At 47.1% G+C, this 22,142-nt stretch overlaps 1 long non-coding RNA gene across 1 annotated transcript in view; it reads right to left on the reverse strand.

Moving 5' to 3' along the window:
* Window positions 1-13,841: 13,841 nt before the first annotated feature.
* The window catches only part of LOC123522465, a 12,551-nt gene continuing 4,250 nt past the window's right edge, over window positions 13,842-22,142 (reverse strand). The window contains exons 2-3 of the long non-coding RNA XR_006680733.1: window positions 17,559-17,565; window positions 13,842-13,853 (exon numbers count right to left, since the gene is read on the reverse strand). This is a non-coding gene — a long non-coding RNA (uncharacterized LOC123522465). The remainder of the gene's footprint in view (window positions 13,854-17,558; window positions 17,566-22,142) is intronic.

The following is a 22,142-nucleotide window of genomic DNA, read 5'->3' on the forward strand; positions in this document are numbered from 1 at the left end:
AAGTCCCATGGATCTACCCCTGAATGCCAGCCAATGGAAGCCCCATGGGTCACACCATCTGATCTGTCCTGATGACAGGGATGGCACAGGACTGGGCAGCCTTTGTTCAAAAGTGCACGGGTCACCATGACTCAGGGACTTATAGGTTGAATATGGGGTTGCTGTGAGTCAGGACCAGCTCGATGGTACCTAAGAACCACCACCTCAATGTACGCATATAGAACGTGTCAGAAAAGCCATACAAGAAACTGTTAACAGCGGTGACACCTGGGCCATGAGGCAGGGGTGGGGAGGAGACGTCTGCTTTCATTTCTCTTTTCATACCGCTTAGATTTTTTTGTTTTGTTTTCTGACCTCATATGCCTGGGTAAGCTTCATAGCCACACACACAAAATTAAGTAAATCCAAGCCAAAAAGCATAAAGAAAAGGACAAGCCTCACTTTCCCCATGGACGTGGTGGTTCTCCCAGCTGACCGGCTGATCCCACGGAGATGCTGGGCAAGAAGCTGGGTGGGCGACTTTTAAATTCTGATAGGTGGTCTCCATTCCGGCCTGCAGGCCAACCAACAGTGTATTCCTCCCATCCATCTCCCATCGGTAACAGGATCAATATCCACTTAAAGACCTCTGCTGGCTTCCCAGTGCCTACAGGGAAGTGCCCATACTCCATAACATAGCAGAAAAAGTCCTTTGCAAGCTGTCCACCCCCGCCCCTGCACTTCTCCAGTTTCATCTTGTACGCGCAAGTCATACCAAGCAGGCAGCTCTCGGGTAAAGAATAGGAGTGTGGAGCACAGGCAGACCTGGGGGCGGGCCTCAGTTCTCTACTGGTCAGCCCATGACCTTGCCCAAGCAATCTCGATTCTCTGGGCCCTTCATCCGTCAAAACAGAAGTAACACTGCCTTCTGCTTGAGGGTCGGAGGAGAGCTCCAGAAGACGGTGACGCCTGCTGAAGCAGGCTATGAACTAACTGCCTGGAGTGTGAAAGGACACGTAATGATCAAAGGGTGCTATTTGGTGACTCGGACATTTTTTTCACCTCTTCTGTTCTTTACAGACCTTCTCCTCCTCCCCCACACCCCCACTAACCCACACACCTTGTGCCCTTCTTCCTCTCCTACCTGGATGACCTCTCATGATGCCTCCCCTGACTCCCCTTGCAGAGTCCCACAGCATCGGTCCATTTCCCCAAGGTACTGCTCATCTCTCTGCAGGATCGGTTTGTTTGCCTGGCTATCTGCTCCCGTGGACTGTGATGTCCTCAAGGGCAAGGGCTGAGGCTTCTTTACCACCGGCTACAATTCAGGGCAATGGGTTCAGTGGTGGAATTCTTGTGTTCTACTTGGGAGCCCCGAGGTCCAGTCCCGGCCAATGTACCTTATGGGCAGCCCCCACCTGTCTGTAGAGGCTTCTGTGTTTCAACACAGACAGAGTGAGAAGAAAGGCCTGGCAATCTACTTGCCAAAACTAATCAGTGGAAACTCTGTGGCTCACAATGATTCGATCCACAACTGATTGTGGGCATGGTGGGGGACTGGGCAGAGTTTCCTTCTGAGGTACGAGGGTGGCTTGACAGCAGCTCATCACCACCTAGGGACTCCCGAGCAGAACAGGGCTCAGTAAACCTTCTGAAAGCGAACAATCCCTTCCCTGCCCTCAGTGAAGTCCTAAGCAGCCCCCTCACCATCTCTGTGGTGAGAAAGGGATTAATCCAGAAATAGAAAACATGTTTCAAGCCCAAGGCAGCAGAGAGGGCTTCGACGACTCCGAGCGACTGGTCTTTTGACTAGAAGAAAGTGGCACCGGCCTTGCAGATGGCTTCCATGATAGCTTTCCCGTGGCTCACTTACGAGGCTGTTGAATGCTTACCTGTTCACATCCAATGTAACTCCTGGGCAAAATAAGCTGTCTTTCGATGGAATGAAATGTTTACGGGCAAATGGAGGACAAAGGCAAACCATTGAGCTTTCCAATTACAGATGCACTGGGCACCAGCGCCAGAGAAACAGCAACCTGCACTCTGCCTGCCTGCTACCCAGAAAGTGTCGGAACAGATGTTTCCAAATTGTGTATAAAAATAAACACACAAACAAGTAAACGGCTCCCTGGCTGGACCCTGCACGCCAAACTTCAGCTTGCAGTGTGGTTTCATGGCCGTGGCAGACGCCCTTGAAATGAGAAGCCCACAATGAAAGCAGCTGCTTCCCCGTGTTGGCAAAAGCCCAGTCCATGGGGAGGGAGGGCTTTCAGTTGGGTAAGGGAGGGTAAAGGGGTGGATCAGAGAGGCACACAGCCTCCTTAGCCTTACAGTGAGTTAGGACTGGCCGGTCAGAGTCCTGACCTGACTCTGGGACCAGGGTGTCTACTGTCTAACTGGGCACTTGTATGGACACCACAGGCTACCCAGAGGGCTGATGAAAGAATGGGGCACAAAAGAGGGATAGGAAGCCACCAGCTCCTATAAGCTTGTGCCACCAAACTGACAAACATAAATGAGTCCTCACAAGGGGACCGACAGACAACATCTTCACAAATGGAGAAAATGCAGAAAATGCTGAAGCTGTCAAAGAATTCATTTTGCTTGGATCCTCAATCAATGTCCATGGAAGCAGTGATCAGAAAATCAAACAAGGTATTTAGCCTCTAAACTACAAAAAAAAAAAGCCTTTTTAAAGAGTACAAAAGCAAAGAAGATACTTTGAAGACCTTGTGCCTGACCCAAGCCACAGCATTTCAGTTGCCTTATATGCATGTTCGATCTGGATATGAATAAGGAAGACTGAAGAAGAACTGAGGAAGCCCTCGAATTATGGTGCTGGCAAATAATATTAAGTATTATCTAATGGACCACGAGAAGAATGGGCAAATCTATGTTGGAAGAAATGCAGCCAGAATGCTCTTTAGAAGAAAGCATGGTGAAGCTTGGTCTCATGTACTTTGAAAGTGTCATCAGGAGGGACCAGTCTCTCTCTGCAGGACACCACGCTTGGTGAAGCAGAAGGTCGACAAAAAAAGAGGAAGCCCCTCAACAAAATGGAGCAACACCACGGCTACAACAACGGGCTCAGACATAGTAACAACTGTGAGGCTGGCATAGTAACAACTGTGAGGCTGGCATAAGACAGGGCCACGTGTCATCCTGTTGTACATAGTGTGGTGCACTGTGAGTTGACACTGACTTGCGCTTAACAACAGGACAACATGTGCTTGGTCCTGTGCTCAGCCTTTTAGATAGTGTCTCATTTCATCCTTATATTCATCCTGAGAGATGGGTAGTTCCATTCTGCAGATAAGGAAACTGACTCCCAGGAGGGCCGCACACAGGGCACAGTCAGAATTTCATCCCAGCTCTATGTAGTTTCAGTCCACCCTTTTTGTACAACTCCTTCCCCCAAACCTTCACAAAAGCAAGGGGAGGAGCCAGCAACAAGCAGGGTAGGACCTTACCTTCTGCAAGAGGGTGTGGAGAGGTAGGGGGGCTACTCTCTTCATGAATGCCTATGAGATTTCATTTGGGGGAATCCTGCACGCTCATTCTTCTCCGTCCAGACTGTGCTAGCCTTCTTTCAGGTAAGAGGGAAATGTTCGTAGAGAAGCCACAATGGCTAAGCAACAGATTAGGGGCAGAAAAGTTGGTGGTTCAGATCCCTTTCCCTCAGAAGGCAGTCCTGGCGATTGCTTCCGCTAGGTTACACCCTTGAACCCCGAAGGGCCAGCAGGTTTTAGGCACCTGTGAGGTGGCCAGGAGTAGAAGTCCATGTGAAGACAACTGACAAGAACAAAGGCAGAGGAGGAGGTAATACTGCCCCCTAGTGTTGGAAGAGCCACACACACAAGCCGTTCACCAGGCTTACAAGTTTCCCAGTAAGGGTGCCCTCACTCACTGCCACTGAGTCAATTCTGAGACTGTAATTGTTTAAGGGAGTAGCAAGCTCAGTCTTTCTCCCTCGGAGCTGCTGGTGGTTTCGAACTGCCGACCATGTGGATCGCAGTCCAACAAGTAACCACTGTACCACCTGGGCTGCCTTTGATACCGATTTTGACCAAATTTTGACTTTATAAAAATACAGAAGCACTATGTCACTCTTTCGGAATGCCATCAGAACTCTAGGAAGGCCACCCTGGCTCAGTGTTCACAATGAGGCCATATGTGGGGAAGTGCCTAGCCAAGTCCCCTGTCCAACCTGAGTCCTCCACGTAAGTGAAATTCACTTGAGTTCCTTCTTATAAATGGCACGCCCCTCCCCTCCACCTATAGAAGGAAGGCCCCGCCTCCAAGCACACCTGTGCTAAAACAATGTTCCAGGCAGTAAGCACTACCCCACCCCATTTTCCAAAAACAGCAGGACTCAGTCAGACAACCAGGATGGGGACCCCATGTTTATTTGAAGATTACAAAGCAAAAAAAAAAAACAAAAAAAACCACAAACAACTTAGGGCTTTAAACTGGTTCATCCCAGTTTAGTCATGGGCAACAAAACCAAAACAGATCCAAAATGTTTATATGTTGATGAATCAACCTGCTAACCAGACTGTGGGAACATGACTGTGGAGGTCCTGCTAGAAACTTAATCTCTCTTTGAAATCTGTTGCATAGCAACCAGATCTCTTGCCCAGGCACAGATGTAAACAGCGGTGCTGGGCTCTAAGACAGCTGCTGAGTGCACCACTCCAAAGGTGTGTCACTCTCCCACCTCTAGCTCCTGAGGGCTTGCTATGCCTCCTCCTCCAAATCTTCCCTTCCAGGGCCTCAACCCACCATTTTTCCTGTTTTGGTGAACATTCCACCCCATATTTTACAAATTCAGGTCTGTTCCACTGTCACTTCATGGGCCACAGCTGAACCAGTTCAAACCGGTTCAAAGCCCTGAAGGAAGAAGAGGGGTGGGGGTGGGAACCCATACAACACTCATACATAATTAATGTGAGCTGTCATGGGGGGGGGGGGCGGGGGCTGGGATTAGATTAAAGATCTGATCTTTTCTTCTACTAAAGAGACTTACCACAATATAGCAGGAGGGCTTGGTGATCAGAAAAGAATCCAAATAAATCCCAGGTAAGTCCATGCTTTCACACAGAATCCAGGGCACTTCCTCCAACAAGGGAGGGGGCCCAGTTTCCAGACATTCTTTCCAGCTCCTTGCAATATCCCACTCCCGTGGTTTGTCTTCTTCATCTGTACAATGGAGCCATGCTATTTATCACTCCTGAAGAGATTCCATATTTTAGGCTCTTACAGAAGCTTCCCAATAACCAGGGTTTAGAATTCTCGTGGCCAATAGCTCAGTGTCCCCTTCAAAGCATACAGCCATAACTAGTCCTGCCTAATTAACTGCAGAGGGGAGTGGCAGTGGGGGATGGTCTGTATGCATTTTGCATGAATGTGACAGAAAATGGGGTGGTCATTGGTCAAAAACATTCCTGTACCAGAGCTATAGGAATATAAACTTGCAATCTTATCTGATTACCAATAAAGGTGTTTGTGTGTGTGTGTGTGTGTGTGTGTGCGCGCGCGCGCCAGACAGAGAAAGCCTAAACACTGGATGTGTGATAAAACAGTTCCTATTTTGTAATATGCCAGCTGCCATGGGTTTCCAGGAAAGTTATTATTTCTGATAAATAGATATGGACAACAGATAATGTCTATATTAATATCACTAAAAAGTGGTCCTTTCCTGCAGCTCACCCAAGACGAGGACAACAGTGTGTGAAGTGGCAGCCTGCAGATGCCAGACAAGACTTTCTTCCTGTGACAGTCTGAACTCCCCTGCTGCAATTAACTCCCCCCTCCCTCCTTCATCTCATGCAATGTGGTTCGGAAAAAGGGGGCCTGTATTTTCCTCCTGCTGATGGAAGTTGATTAGCAGTCAGGTGGAGTGATGCTCAGGGGACAGCACGGCGGATTAATTAAATCACTTCTACTGGCTAAGTGGTGACACTTTGATTTATAGCAGAGCTCACTCAGCCAGACAGCGGCTTTTCTTGCATGCCAAAGGAAGAAGGGCCAAACTGGCCGGGGCTTGAAGGCTCTACACACTTTAAAGAGCTGCATCCCGGTCACTAAAAGCAGGACCCTCCACCCTCACCTCTCCCCATCGGGGCAGGCATGACACACAGGCACTAGGCAAAAAGACCTGGAAGGGATGGGGCAGCAGCAGCAGCCGGCCAGCATTCTAAGAGCAGCCTGATCCCTCTTGGAACACGCAGAGCTATCATCTGAGGCCCTTGAAGAAAAGCAGGCCTGACACAGTTGGGATCCATTTTTCCAGGTCTGTCTTTGCTGGGCCGCTATTGGGCACCTTGCCTATGATGGCCCCACAGTGTTTATTCCGGACCTTTCCCAACTGTTTTTCCTCCCTGCACAGTCTCCCCTTGAGCCTGGCCGCCAGCAGAGCAGTGGCTCTCAGGCCAGCATGGATGGCACACCTGGGCTTCTGGTGGCACAAGTTCCTGTTGGGAACTGACGGTCTTGTGTGACTGATCCTATTCCATTCCTTGCTTGAGCTGTTAAGACGCTCCGAGTGGTCATTGTGGAAGAGTCTGGTGGTTCCTCAAAAAGAAAGGCGTGGAATGACAATATGACTTGGCAGTTCCATTCTGAGACACGCTGTTAGCTGTCACAGAGTTGATTCTGACCGCTGGTGAGCCACGCGTGCAGGATAGAGCTGACATGATGGGTTATATGTTGGGCTCCTAACCTTGAAGTTGGCGCTTCAAGCCTACCAGGTGCTCTGAGGAAGAAAGATGAAGCTTTCTGCTTCTATGATGATTTACAGCCATGGAACCCTGTCCTGTAGGCTCACTATGAGTTGGAATAGGCTTGATGGCAGTGCGTTTGGTTTTTCAGGGTTGGGGTTTGTTTTGTTGTTGTTGTTAACATGAAGAAGCAGATTATCAGGCTTATCTTCCAAGGCAACTCTGGGTGGACTTGAACCATCAACCTTTTGGCTAAAGGCCAAGTGTTTGACTAGTTGTGACACCCAAGGATTCCTCTCCTAGATACAACCCTCCCAAAGCTGGAAGCAGATGTTCAACCAGTATATGAATGTTTATAGTAACACTGTTCCCAATAGCCAAAGACGGAAACAGCCCAGCTGTCCACCAATGGGTGCATGAATAAACAAATATGGTCTTGCCATTCCGTGGAGTAGTCTTTGACCACCAAACGAAATGAACAGCTGACACGTGCTCCTGTGTGGATGGACCTCAACCACCTTACACTGCGTGGTCACAGAGAGTCACAGGATGTAAGACCCCATACTTATGGACTATTCAGAATAAACCCATCCATGGAGACAGAAAGCAGATTGGTGGTAGCCAGAGGCTGGAGGAGAGGGGAGTCGAGAATGACTGCTTAGGAGGTACAGGTTTCCTTTGGGGGTGATGAAAGTGTTTGGAACTAGGTAGAGGTGATTGGCTGTGTAACACTGTAACTATATTTAATATGCCACTTCATTTTTCAACATAAAATTGTTATATTAATCTGACAGATGAATATCGTGTGTGTGTGTGTGTGTGTGTGTGTGTGTGTGTGTGTGTGAGAGAGAGAGAGAGAGAGAGAGATGGATAGAGGGATAGGAAGGAAGAAAATAAAAGCAGCTCAGAGTTAAATGTGATCACACACAGGCCCTCATCCACACTCTGTGTATGAACTCTTCATGAATTACACGTGTAAGTCTCTCCTCACTCTTTTCTTCTCTTTGGAATGTTAGTGAAAGCCGCCGTGAGTTCTCTTAGGCATGAGGCCATGGAGGTCCCAGAAGTCAAACTCCCGGCCTGCAGAACCTATTTAGCACAGTGTGGGTCTCTCAAATACTATGAGAGGATTTCAAAACATTTGTGGGGAAAAATCCATTCTCTGTTCATTCCATTTTTCCACAAATGTTTTAAAGCCCCTTCATACCTGAATGGAGGTATGTGTTAAAATCCAGATTCCCAGTTCCTTCGGAATCAGAATAGCTTGGATCAGGCCCAGGAATCTTCGTTTGTAGTAGACCCTCCTATAAGAATTCTAAACCTAAGTAGTTGAGAACCATAGTTTTAAAAGTTGGCCCTAAACCCAAATCCCAGTCGCTGAGTTAGGAGGACGTGGCCTTGAACAAGTCTCTTCATCTCTCTAGGCCTCCTTTTCCCAACCACGGCGTGGATTGGCATGAGTTCAGTCAGATGTGTGCAAGTACACGAGCACCCGTGGGAGCTGGGGTGCAACCTGCAAGCTTCATTAACAGGCACGTGGTGGTGTGGTGGTTACTGAAGCACGGCCTGCTCCCTGAAAGCTGTGGCGGTTGGCTTCCACCAGGATGGCAGCCACAGAAACCCACAGGGGCTGGTCTAGAAACTCTGCCCTATAGGGTGGCGTGAGCCAGAATCAACTCAACAGCAATAGGGTTGCATTGTTACCACCACCATCGGCGGCCACAAGGGTTATTTTTCAACTCCCCAACCCTCCATTTGCAACCAACACTTGGTTGAGGTGCAAGTGGAAGGCGTGCTGAGGACTGGTGAGAACAACAGAATGCACACTGGCCTGCTGGTTGACTCTCCTCAACCCAGGAGCCCAGAAAGTGCCCCTGAAGCCCCAGGAAGCTTGTCCTGGCGGTGAAAGGGGCTGAGGTGTCATTCAATATTAAAAGGGTCGAGGCGCCAGCATAGTTTTCCATAGAAATGAATCGACGTGCTCGTATGAAGATAGCCTTTAAAATTCAAATATAATTATCTTTTTAAAGGCATTCGATGTGCTCTCTCCACACAGACGCACTTCTAGGCTGCTGTCATGTTCTCATGAGGTGCCTGTTGGCAGACGGCCCAAAGCACTTTGTAACATGCCCTCCAGATCCTAAGTGAAAACTGATCAAAGAATTGGCACTGGCGTAGACAAGACTGAATCAGCTATAAAAGGGGTGGGGCTGGACTATTGTCCCTTTTTGTGGGAACAGCTGCTTAACGGGGCACTGGAGCGGGTGATTATAATATGCATACGGACTGCTCTGTTCACAGACGCCCAGGCTGCATGGACCCCAGGGGCCTCCACCTTGCGCTCTGGCCCGAGGATCTAGGAGGCTGCGGTGTCAAACCTTTTTGAACATGTCTCCTTGATGCGGAGGGTGAGGAGCGAGCTTGCGAGTCGCATTACCATTGTCCCCACACCTCGCTTCACTGTCTCCTGCACCAGACAGCCCACTTGCCCCCACCCCCCACCCCTTTGACAAAGAAAGTGCAGGGCATCAGGACTGCCAGCTCCCTGCATAGCGGAGTCATGTGGCAGTTCTTTGCCTGTAGTTTCCCCGGGGGCCAGGAGAGTTTCACTCAAGTTCTTATCAATTATAATACACCACCAGTAATGACTCCTCTTTGTGCTGAGTACTGGATGGTTTTCAGCCCCAGAGTGGAATCTAAGACAGGGCGGCCCCCAGGATGGCAGGGAAGGGGGTGAGGGATCTGGCACCTCTGGGACACCAAGCCTAGGGCCAGGGGTAGGACTCGAACCTCCAGGAGGCAGAGGTTTCTCTGGGCCCACTAGAGGTAAAGATGCCACTGTCCCCATTTCAAAAGAGGAAACCCGGTGGCTATGGAGTTGACTCCAAGCCTGAGCAGTGTAGGACGAAGTAGAGATGCCTCCACGGGGTTTCCAAAGCTGTCATCTTTACAGGGGCCGGCTGCCACCTCTTTCTCTCAAGGACCAATCTTCAGTTACCAGCCGAGCATTCTGACACAGAGCCACCCAGGCGCCTTTCAACAGAGGTGCAGGGAAAGTAACATCCTGGGGTTCTCCTGGCTGGTCAGGGGCAAGAGGACAAAGCCCTAGCTCTGTCCTGAGGCCAAGGTCTACAAGTTTCGTCCACTGTGTGTATTTTCATATGCACACGTCCAAGAGAAAAGGCTATTATGTCTCCTGGGGAAGGGACCGCCGACTGCCACCAGCCCACCCCATGACCTACTCCTGTTCTGAATGGTTTGGGGGCCACTTTTGCTGCCTCTTGGCAGCTGACAGGACCCCCAGGGCTGCACCTCTGCAGTGGTGGCGGGTAGGAGACGAGGGGGGTTGGAGGAGAGGAGCCGTTTTAAAATGAATATATGCATGTGTCTCTCCTGCTAATCACTGGAATGCGTTTTTCAGGGGAGGTGAGCAGAGGCATTAGCTGCAGGACTCCCATTAATGGTAACTTTATTTCAGTAATGAGGTGCCACGGCCTAGAACAATCACTGTGGCTAATACGGTGTAATCACAGTGATGAAATGAGCATGCTGGGAAGGGGGGAGGGGGCAGCAGGAGCAGAAGGGGCTTATGGGAACAGATGACATAGAAGCCAAGCGGTGGAGGAGAGTGGAGAAGGCAGGTGAAGCAGGCCAAGCCAGAGCCCTGTACCAACACTTGCTGTGTGCCAGGCCAGGCCATGGGGTGCTGCTTGCTCGGGCTAGGGAACATCCCCATTGTACAGGCTGGCAAAGTGAGGGTCTGGCAATTTGCCCAAATCAGTGGGAGGAAGGACTTCAGTGTGAAGTCAGGTCTCCCCTAATCGTTATACTTCATAGTCCTCCTCTCTCCCTGCCAGACCTCAGGAGCTCAAAAGGGAGCACTTGGGAGGAGAACATGGCCTTGCCAACCAGCACATGAGGATGTTCAACATCACTAGTCATTACGAAGATGCAAATCAGACCCAAGAGACGCCACTTCACGCCCACTAGGATGGCTGCGATAGAGAGAAAAAAGAAAATAACAAGTGTTGGCGAGGGTGCGGAGAGATTGGCACCTCCTCATCCATCGCTGGTGGGAGTGTAAAACGGTGCAGCTGCTGTGCAAAATAGTCTGGCAGTCCCTCCACAAGATAGGCACAGACTCGGCCGTTCTACTCCCAGGTCTGTACCCAGGAGAACTGAACACTGAGACGCAAACAGATAGGCTAACATCCGTAGCAGCGCTAGTCACAAGTGGAAGCAGCCCCAGCGTGCAGCAGATGATGGGTGTGCAAAAGCTGTTCTCTCTGTGCGAGGGAGCACTATCCAGCCATGAAAGGGAACGGCATTTTAATGACAAGCGACAACTGTGGATAAACCGTAAAATACACGGGGTGAAATAAGCCAGCTACAAAAGGACAAGTACTGCAGGAGTCGACTCTTGTGGTGTATCCAGACTTCCCTTAGGAATAAGGTCATGTGGAGTCACAGTCAAACCCCTAGCTGCCATAGAGAAAGCAATTAGAGGTTTGTGGTGGGGAAGGAGCAGGAGTTTCTGATGGAGGGATGGAAAAGTTCCAGCGCAGGTGTCCTGGCACTTGGATTGGGGTGTGAGCAGGTCTGTGGCCAGCTGTCACTTAACCTTCTACTGGGTCCTCTGACTGCTGGGTGAAGAACAGCCTGGGGACAGCAGGGAAACGAGGTAGGAGGGTGCTGCCATGGTAGGGACTTCAGCAGGAGCAGAGGCAGTGGGGTGATAAGAAGTGGTCCAATTCAGAACCTGCTGTCAGGAGAGAGCCACTAGGATTCGCAGTGGATTGGATGCAGGAGCAGACAGGCCCTGTTTTTCCATCTCAAGGCTCCTTCTTTCTAATCCATCCCTATGGACCCATGACCAAAAAAAAAAAAAAGACCCCTAAGCCTAATCCTGACCCTAACCAGAAGCAATGTGGCAATGTCAAGAAAAATTCTTGGTTGTCACAACTTGGGGCTGCTGCTGCTGCAGGAGTTGTTAGCTGATGTCAAATCAGCTCCATAACTCATGGTGATCTTGAAACACAGATGGGTTCTGTAATCATCCCCATGAATAGCTGTGGAGCAGACTGTTGTGATCCATAGGGTTTTCGTTGGCTGACATTAAAAACCAGATCACAAACCCTTTTATCCCAGGCTATCTTCGCCTGGAAGCTCCAATGAAGCCTGTTCATGATCCTAGCAACACACGATTGACAGACAGCTGTGCATGAAATGTATTAGCTGGACTTGAACCCAGGTCTCGCACACAGAAGCTGAGAATTATGCCCACAAACTACCAATGTCCCAGGGACGCTAAAGACAAAAAACAAACTCACTGCTGTGAAGTCGATGCTGACTCATAGCAACCCTACAGGGCAGGATAGAACTGTCCCTGTGAGTTTCCGAGGTTGTAACATTTTACAGGAGTAGAAAGCTCTGTCTTTTTCCCTCGGAGCGGCTGGTGGATTCAAACTGGTGACCTTGCAGTTGGCAGCCCAATGCACAACCACTACGCCACCAGGGCTCCTAACCACCCACCAAAGCACAGGGCAACCCCCACCACAAACAATTCTCTGCTTCCTCGTTCCATGCAATAGTGCCAAGGCAGAGACAGTGCCCTCACCTTCACTCCTGCGGCCTCCTCTCTGCACACGGCCTGGCCCTACCAAGTTCACAGGGATTTCATCAGAGCCTGGAGATTCCCAATCGATACCTCTCGGTGGCTAAGGTCCATATTAACTACATCTCACTTGCTCTGACAGTGACACAGATCAGATGCTGCTGCTGCCACCACATGAAACAAGGATGTTGGAGAGCAAATTCATTATCCAGCTGTTAAGAGTGACGACGCATGCACACATCTCTCCCCTCCTTCACCCTAGCGCCATTCTCCCTCCTCCCCCGCCGACTGGGCTACCTGAGAGCCAGCCCTGCTGTCTGATTGAGTAGCTGCCAGCCTTCTCCTCTCTGCAACCTTGACACAGCAGAGCAGGGCCCCTGGTGCACAAGCTAAAAATCCAAAAGGGAAATGCGGCAGCAATACACGGGTGAGTTCATGTGTTTAACGCTCCCATAACTACCAGGCTCTTTTGAAAAAACCCCACTGGCGGAGCTTTCTATCCTGTCTGCTAGGAATGGGCTGCGGGGCGGGAGGAAGCAAATGTGGCCTTGTTGATGCAGAGTCCCATAGATATTCAGTCCTATTTCCATCCAAACCAGTTGTGATCTGTAGGTTGTTTTTACAAGCATGGACCTCAAGTAACAACAATAATTTTTTTAAAAAATCACACTTCCAGGTGGCATCTTTAAGGAGAGCTAATTAGAATTCTTGGCACTTCTAGCATGAAACATTTTACAATTTTCTTCAAAGCAATTTGCTGGCATTAGCTAATTAAAACACCCAGCCCTCTGTTGAAGGCTAGTGGGAAGGGAGCACAGTCTTCCTTTCTCAGCATCTGCTGTGAGGCTAACATTTCGAATTCCTATGGCTTCCACTTGGTCAAGGTCCTCCTTCAGAGGTGGCCTTGTATTGTTCTTGGCCACATTCCTGGAAGGGACTTAGAAGATTCAACTGTTGAGTTCTAAGGTGAGGAGTGCTACGAGGGACGGGGGTTGAGCAATTAAGGCTGGTTGGTCAAACCAGGACTCGGCAACCTGCACCCCACAAGATGACTCCTGCCTGCTTCCCATCTTTATAGATAAAGTTTTATTGGAACACAGCCACGCCCATTTGAACGATGGTAAGTCAAAAAGTATTGCTGCTGAGGTTCCATTTTATACATGCGTGGGTTTAAGGCAAACACAATGTGCTTGAACACATCCCTGTAACGTGCACGTTCTCTAATGGTATGAAGAACATAGAATGAGCCTGAGGGCTTATTATGCAGCATTTCTAAGAAGATTGAAAGCTGCATTGATGGGGACCAGACCAGGAAACTTAGCTAAGGAATTTTTTCCCCATGGTGACAATATTTCTGCTCATTCTTCAAGGGCAGCAAGAGTTTACTTATAACAATTTTAATGGGAAACCGATAGTTTTTTTTGTGCCAACATGGCTCCCGATGGAACATGTGGGCAGAGTTTAGCCTGTCAATCAGATCACAGCTTGATTGGAGGGTGACAGAGATAAAGGGCTCTCTGGAGGCTGGCCTCCCTCTCTCTCTGCTTCACCTTCCTTTTGACGAGCCACGGCGATGGCAGCTAGAGCCCCGGAAATGCATACACTGCCATTGGATCTACAAGACTTTGCACCCACTGGCCTGTGATCTTCCTGCATTCTGCATCACTGCATGTGGCTCCATGAGTCTGAAGAGGGATTTATGGACTAGTATCAGACTTATGGAGTAGTACAGGACTTAAGGGCTTGATCTCCACTGGGCTGGGATGTTTGCTTGATATAAAAATACTTCTTGATATAAAGCTCTCTTACACATACATGAGTGTCCCTGGATTTGTTTCTCTAGTTGACCCAGTCTAACTCCCCATCTACCCTCATCCCTGATCTTGCCACTTCGGACTTCTTTTGTTCCCCCAAACTCAAAGGACACTGGAAAGGAACATGACTTGAGTCTCTCAAGATGCCTAAACTGTCATTTTGATGTGGCGTGAATCCAAGTGCACAGAATTCATCAAGGGAAGGATAAGATGGAAACACAGCTTTCAGAAGTATACAGTCCAGCGATTCTCAACGTATGTTTAATAAATAACAAACTGTATTAAAGGGTTGTGGAATTAGGAAGCTGTGTTTAAGATCACAACAGTTTCTGTGTTATTTTTCCCCAGCAGGAAACAAAATTTCACAGCAATAAGTTGTTCTTTTAAATCGGCCATCACAAAATAACGAGATTCATGCAAAACTGCTTTTATGGAAAAATGCACTGTGACCAGAGAGAACCTTCCTAGGCGACACCACTGGGTGCACTAATTCAAAGCAAGTTGCTTGATGTTCTCCTAGTGGGAAAAATGTGTACTACAAAAGCTCCACCCAGTGAGCTTTTTTCCATTTTGAGTGGGAGTACCCCCACATATATTCCATGCCTCTTTTGTTCTATAATGGCAAGGCTGTGTAGTTGCAACACAGGCTGTGCGGCCCTCAAAGCTGGTAATATTTAAGGGTTTGGAAGCTCCTACACTAAGCTGCCTCTTGGTATCTGACCAACCAAAACTTTACATAGCATCACTCTGCCACCCTAGCAGAGGCTTGTTGTCCAACTCTCTCCAGCTATGTATGGCCCCGACTGACATCCTCAATTCAGGATGTTAATTCAAAACACAGAAGCAGCAAGCCCACCCAGGAGAACATATTTCTCACTACAGTAATAAGTGACTATGGGCAATATTCAGCTTTGGCGTGTTTATATTATAGATGGAAGGTGCCAGAGTCCAGGAAAAAGCACCTTCACTGTATGTCATCTCAGATCTCATGGTATTGCGCGTCTTGAATCATGGTGTGGTGGTAGCTCAGGAAGCAGCCCTGGCTGGGTCTAAATCCCACATCCCCATTTACTAGCTCCTCACTCCGTCCGGCAGAAGTCATGTCACCTCTTATGGCTTGTTGCCGTGAAAGTAAAGAGGGGGATGTTATCTATTTTACTGGGCGGTTGTGTTGTGTTTTATAAAGTCTTTCAAAATCCTACTGTCAATGTTGACACCCCTTACTCCCTCCTTCGAGGGCCAGAGAGGAAAACAGACCCCTCACTTTTGAGTCTTTTCCTGTTGAACCCCTGCCCACTCTTTGTTATGTGCTCCTCTTGCAGGACTGTCTTTGTGGTTATTAATATGAGACCTTTAATCAAGGCCTCGGAGTCAGTGTCTCTTGACAGCAAAAAGGTTATTAAACAGAAAGGAATTTTCATTTATTTTGCCCAATCCTGAAAGGAACCTGGTGGGACAATCTTTAAGTGCTCAGCTGCTAACGAAATGGTCGCACCCAGCATTGGCTCTGTGAGAGAAATGACATGATGATCTGCTCCCGGGAATACTGCAGCCTAGGACACCCTGTGAGGCAGTTCAACTCCATCACACGGAGTAGCTGTGAGTCCAAAGTGATTTGGTGGCATCCAATGGCAACAAGTGGGAAAGAATCTCGAAATGAAAAAACCCAATAGACCCTTAACCCCTTTTGTTTCCTCCAGATCTCAGCATCAGCCCTCTCTAGCTAATAATTATCCAAAACCTATCTTCCTCCCCGCTTCCCACACTTTGAATTCATCGTTGGGCATCTGCTATCCCTGTGTGAGCACTGCCCACCTGATGGGGCTACTTGCAGAGCCCAGTGTTCACTCGTTGTGGATGAAGCTCATCAGGCCACCTGGATGCAAAGAGGGGGAGGTGGGCAGTGATGGCATCAAGTTCATCTGGATCCTGAGACATATATTGGAAGCACCAGTGCAATTTGTCAATTTGAGGACGGCAAGAATATACCAAGGGGCTTCAAAAGGTCCAAGGAAAACTCCCACTTTCTTTTAATTCCATTCTTCCATGAACTTTCTGAAGCATTCTTGTATCTAAATACCCCTTACCTTTTTCCTGGCCTCGCCATGCCTTTAAATCAGTGGTTCTTAACCTTCCTAATGCCACAAACCTTTAATATAGTTCCTCAATGTTGTGGTGACCCCCAACCATCGGAAATATGTGTTTTCCGATGTTAAGTAGCTTGAAGAGTCCTTATTCGCCCAGAGAGAGCTGCATCAGATAATAGAGGAAGAGTACCAGCTGGTCACCCTTGTACTAAGGCCCTCTATAGATCAGCCCCTTGTGGAACTAGTTGGTGACAGGTGGCCTGGGGATCACGAGCTAGAGGAGAAGAAAGCACCCTGCCCAGAGAAGGTGCACAGTCCCTGTATGGTGCAACTAGTCAATGTGCTTGGCTGCTAACCATAAGGTTGGGGATTCAAGTCTACATAGCAGGGATCTACTTCTAGAAAATTGGCCACTGAAAACCCTGCTGGGCTCAGTTATACTCTGACACACATGGAGTTGTCATGAGTCATGATCAAAGTGGCTGTTAGAGGTAGTATTACAGATATGCTCAAATGGTGTGGATCCCACAGCTCACAAAGTCCTGAGACAGGATCTGGTGATGTGGGGCAGAATGGGTCCGAGCCGTTAGGTAATTCAGAGAGATAACAATCAAGGCAGCCATAGGCTGCTATAACTGTGAGGACTTTAGTGTAGTCCAAACCCCTTATGGGTTCAACAGAAAGCCCTTTGGCCAGGGCAAGATATGACAAAATAACAATTTATAAACTATCAAGGGCTCATGAGGGAGGGGGAAGCAGGGAGGGAGGGGAAAAATGAGGACCTAATGCCGGGGGTTTAAGTGGAGAGAAAATGTTTTGAGAATGATGAGGACAATGAATGTACAAATGTGCTCTACACAATTGATGTGTGCATGGATTGTGATAAGAGTCGTATGAGCCCCTGATAAAATGATTTTTAAAAAAAAGAAAAAAAAGAAAGCCCTTTGGCCAGCATGCAGGTCACAGACTCATAACACCTTAGCTTGGAAGAGCTGGTAAAGATCTGTTGAACATAGTGCGTGAAAAGAAATTGTATGTTTATTATCTATTTCATCCCAAGAAAGCCTGGAAGAAGGGGCGTTTTACACACAGGGAAACTAAGACTCCGAGTGAGGAATTATTAGTGTAAAGTTATGCTACTCCTAAGGGGCAGAGCTGGGGCTTAGGTCCAGGTCTGTCTGGATGAGCTCCACAGCCTCCAGAGGGTCCCAATTAAAACCCACCACACACATATTACCTACTGCTGAGAAATCGATTCTAATTCATAGCAGCCCTGTAGGTCAAAGTCAAACTGCTCCATAGGGTTTCCAAGGCTGTTAATGTTTCCAGAAGTAAACTGCCACACCTCTCTCCTGCAAATGCAGCTTGACTGGTGGGCTTGAACCACCAACCTTTCATTTAGCAGAGAGCTTAACTGCTGTGCTACACCGCCACGGCACCTTAAAACACACCTGCAGCTCTGTACAAAGCTTTAGTGTATATTTAAAGTTTCATTGAGCTATACCAGAAATTCATATCCATTGGAACCATTCGATGGTTTTCTAGTCTATTCACAAAGTTGTAGAGGCAGCATCACTGCTACCTGAGAACCTTTTCATCTGAATTAAAGGAAGCCCTGTACCTTATGGCAGCCACTCTCTCATCTGCCCAACCACCGAGCTCTAGGCAACTACTGGTCTACTTTCTCTCTCTGCAAGTTTGCCTATTCTGGACATTTCTTATAAATGGAACCAGAATACATGGACTTTGTGTCTGGCTTTTTTTTTTTTTTTCACTTAGTATAATGTTTGCAAGGTTCATCCATGTAACAGACCAATTCAGCCCTGCATTACTTTATACTGACAAATGACACGTCATTGTAGGGATAAGCCAGTTTGTTGGCCCCTATCTACGGATGGCTATTTAGATTCGTTTCACTTCTTGGCAATTACAGTGGAACCTGTGGGAGCTGGAACTCAATGGGGCTGCCTTTTCTTCCTGCATCTCGCAGATTTCCCATTTTCGACAAGGTGCAGTCCTACCCCTTTTAGCTGTCTTCTGAGTATGATATGTGAGCTTTCCTTTGTTGACCAGTTTGCACCTTACAGGGACTTTGCAGGTTTTACTGCATTTCTGCAAATATGCATGGACAAGGTTTCTGCCGCCTTTTTAGAAGTAGCATTCTATCCTTTTCACTAAAGATCATGCTCTCACTGAACAGCAAGTAAATAGAAGAAATGGAGAGAGAGAGAGGCTGTTGGGAGTGTGAGAAAGAAAACTGCATTCAGAGGCAGGACACAAGTTATTCGTTATTTTTCATTCATTCCATAAATACAAATAAAATACTTCTTGAGTGCACAAGGTACTCAGGCACAAATTATTTCACTCTTTCTATCATTCATTTAAAAAAAGTCGCTGTCCATGATCTTGCAGAAGCAGTCGAAGGTCAGGTCTTATAGTTTTCCAGGGCCACATGTGCTCAACAGCCAAGTGGGGGAACCAGGCACACCTGGGAGGGCTGGGAGAAGCAGGCATAACAACACACACAAAACAACTCAGGGGCCATCAGGGACTCAACTATAATGATAGTAGCACACACTCACTATACACAATTAGAATCTGTATTGTCCTTGTATTAGATAAGGCACCGCTCCCTACTCAGACAGTGGTGGCACTGGAATTTGTGTCAGCCTGTGTGCTAACCCATGGTGTCACCCACCTGTGGGCAAGGCCTGCCAAAGAACCCCTCCTTCTGTGGGCAGGGCAGCCGGGCCCAACACTGCTCCAAGAATCTCTTCCCCTCTCCCACTAAACCAAGGCAGGGGTCCTCCTCTCCAGCCAGGGGTGGCAAGTTACTACAAGTGTCCCAACCCTCATATTACTCTGTTGGCAGCCCTTCCCCCAACACTAGCACAACCTTGCTGCTACCCACTCCACAGACCCTGGGGTCATAAAGGTGTCACATCCTATAACAGTGGCAGGGCACAGTCTACACCCCTCACATTCTCCTAGTGATCCCATTGTCTGCCATGATATGCTGTTCAAATACCAAGAGTCAGACATTTCCTTGCTTTATAAAAACTATTAGACTGAAATAGTGGCTTACTATTTCAATACTAGCTGCAAAGGTGGGATACAACAAAAGTAAACCAGAATGACAAGAATTAGCGGATGGAACTTGACCATCTGCTTTTGACACGTGAAAGGTCGGTAGTCTTGAGATTCCTTGTCTTGCACTTCCTGGACTTCCAGCAGATGGCAACAAAGTTCTGCGTGGTGGCATTGGTGCACCCACAGCCAGGAAAATGACTAGACAAAAGGGTGCCTGAAGGTGTGCTTCTTGGGAGATGGGGGCGATCTTGTCAGTTACTCGGAGATGTTGGAATACAGATAAACACATAGTTGGAATACAGTGGAACAAGGATGTATTTACAGCTACAGGGGTCTGATAAAACTTGCAAATGGTTTGAGCTCTACACACAGTTTCCAAAGCAAAGACTAGGGGCGTGAATCATTTAAAACAAAGAACTTCATGCAAATCAGAATCAGGCAATTAGTCTTTTTTCTAGGGCACATCCTATCATCCATTAAGAATCAAATGGTTCAAAGTCTTAAATGAAATCCCAGAGCTATAATAAGATCATCAATGAGATAATGGCAACAAACTTAAGGATTCTACTTCAGGGCACAGGCATACCATCAAATATAATGAAGGAAGCACGCACATAGAAGTCAAAATAGATGACTGGGACCTACTCTCAAATAAGACACTTACGTGCATCAAAAGACTTCATCAAAGGAGTAAAAAGAGAACCCACAGACTAAGAAAAAAAGCCTTAGCAACATCACCATGGTCAAGGGACTAATCTCTAAATCTAAAGAATTCTTCAACACCTTAATAAGGGGAGATGGGAAATTCAATTAAAAAGTGGGCAACGGACATGAACAGTTCATGACACTGAATTAGCTAACAAACACACAAAAAAACACTCCCAGTCACTCGCCATCTGGAAAACGCAAATCAAAACAAAGATGAGTGTCACTTTACACCAACAATGATAAGGCCAATCAATGTAGAAAGAACAGCAAATGCTCAGGCAGGTAGAGAGATTGGAACTCTCATATGCTGCCAGTGGGTCTGTAAATACATATAACCATTATAGAAAGCAATATGGTGCTACCTAAAACAACTGGGAACAGAAAGCCCACACAACCCAGCAATACCTCGGCTGGGTCAGACACATAATACCGAAGAGACATATGCACTCCTGTGTTCATTGCAAAACAGCCCCAAAGCCCACCAGTAGAAGAACAGATAAAGAAGCTCTGGTACATATACACAAAGGAATACTATGCATTGCATTAAAAAAAAGGATGAAAGCGCGAAGCACCTCATGGCATCAATGGGCCTGGAGAATGTTATGCCGAGTGAAGTCAGTCAATCACAAAAGGACAAACATGGTATGAGACCACCACTCTAAGGATAAAAGAAGACAAAGACTGGCATACCAAAGGCAAGGGTGGGAAGATGAACCAATGGACCAGAAGGCTGAGAGGTATGGACTTGGGAGTAAACTAAACAGATTCAGAAGAGGGAAAAGAGATCTCAGGGGTTGGGGCAGAGCATGGGGTGGAAGTTGGTGAGTAGTGTGAATTGTTGAAGAGCTGATAGCCTACAATGTAACCCCCCGCCCCCAAATCCATTTTTAAAAAAAGAAATCGAATGATACTAAATATGACACCAAAAGCATAAGCAACAAAAGAGAAACTAGATTATTTGGATTTCATCAAAATTATAAACTTTGAGGTTTCAAAAAAATATCACTAAGAAAGTGAATAGACAACCCAGTGTGGGGGAAAAATACTTCCAAATAATATGTCTAATGACTATTTAAAGAACAACAACAATCAGACAAATAGCCCACTTTAAAAATAGACAAAGGATGGATGGATATTTCTCTAAAGAAAATAGGCAAATAGCCAAAAAGCACATGAAAAGATGCTCAGCATCATTAATCATTAGAGAAATGCTAATCAAAATCACAATGAGCTACTACTTCGTACCCATTAGGATGGTTATAATTTTTTAAAAAAAGATAGCTAATAATAAGTGCTGGCGAGGATATGGAGACACTGGAGCCATGAGACATTGCTGCTGGGAATATAAATGGTACAGCAGCTTTGGAAAGTGCACCAGTGGTTCCTCAAAAACTTAATCATAGAGATACCATTTTACCTAAAATTCCATTCCTAGGTATCGATCCAAGGGAATTAAAAACATATGTCCATTTGCTAAGGCTTAGGAGCCCTGATGGCACAGTGGTTACCTGTTGGGCTGCTAACCCCAAGGTCAGCAGTTCAAAACCAACAGTTGCTCTGTGGGATAAAGACAAGACTTTCTACTCCCATGGAGTTACAGCCTCAGAAACTCACAAGGGCAGTTTTACTCTGTTCTATAGAGTCACCATGAGTCAGCATAGACTTGGTAGCGGTGAGTTTGGTATTTATTATTGCCCGAAGAACCTGGTGGTGCAGTGGATTGTAATTGGGCTGCTAATCTGAAGGCCAGCAGTTTAATTCTACCAGTTGCTCCATGGGAAAAAAATAAGGCTTTCTGCTCCTATAAAGACTTGGAGCATCAGAAATCCCAGGGGCAGTTAGAAATCTTAAAGAAGTCTTATAAATCAACAATATTCAGACAACTCCATTTAAAAACAGGCAGGATGAATATATGTTTCTCTAAGGAACATAGGCAAATGTCCTATAGGCTCATGAATCAGCGTTAACTTGATGGAAGTTGAGTTTGGATAATTGCCTGGTTTAACTTGAATCAGAGGTGTGTGTGTGTGTATAAATTATATATATATATATATAATTTAAATCTATATATATTATATAAGTATAATTTAAATATATATATAAATGATCTTTGCTGGACAGTCTCCTTCTT

This window comes from Echinops telfairi, unplaced genomic scaffold, assembly GCF_000313985.2.
Source record: "Echinops telfairi isolate 266 unplaced genomic scaffold, ASM31398v2 ScPeMD7_7412;HRSCAF=8450, whole genome shotgun sequence".
Classification (NCBI taxonomy): Eukaryota; Metazoa; Chordata; class Mammalia; order Afrosoricida; family Tenrecidae; genus Echinops; species Echinops telfairi.